Source organism: Gavialis gangeticus, unplaced genomic scaffold, assembly GCF_001723915.1.
Source record: "Gavialis gangeticus isolate Ggan-Ray unplaced genomic scaffold, GavGan_comp1, whole genome shotgun sequence".
NCBI classification, from domain to species: Eukaryota; Metazoa; Chordata; order Crocodylia; family Gavialidae; genus Gavialis; species Gavialis gangeticus.
In genome coordinates this window covers 12,529,867-12,530,516 of record NW_017729026.1, presented here as the reverse complement: position 1 = coordinate 12,530,516, position 650 = coordinate 12,529,867, and positions in this window count along the sequence as shown.

Genomic DNA, 650 nt, shown 5'->3' with positions numbered 1-650 from the left:
GCAAACATCCTAAGCAATGACTCTAAAATGGACTTCTTCACTATTAGAACTGGAGTCAAGCACGGTTATGCAATTGAACTGGTTGTATTCCAAATCCAAGAAAACCAACATATTGGTGATCTGCAATATACTGATGATTGTGTTGTGTATGCCCACTTAATTGAAGAGCTCCAGGTCACTCTTGATTGCTAAATCACATGAAATGCTTAGACTACCCATCAGCTTGATGAAAACCAAGGTATTTTACCAACCTTTGCAAAACCAACTAGCTGCTACTCTACATATTACAAGTAGAGAGATATCCCTGGAGAACGTAGAGCATTTCCCCTACCTGGGTACTCACTTTTCCTAGAAAGTTAACATAGATGATGTTTAACACCAGATAAAATCTGCAGTGCTGCCTTTGGACATCTGTGAAATGATGTGTTCTATAATCATGAAATTAGGACTTCTTGTCTGCCAGGCTGTTGTCATCTCTATCTTGTTGTATAGGGGTGAAATTAGGATGGTGTATCAGAAACACCCAAAACCTTTTGAATGTTACCATCAGTGATGTCACTGGAAAGATCATGATTAGAAGGACAGAAGAACAAATGCCACTGCTCTGGTTCAAGCAAACACCACCAGCATTGAAGCCAGGTTTATATGGC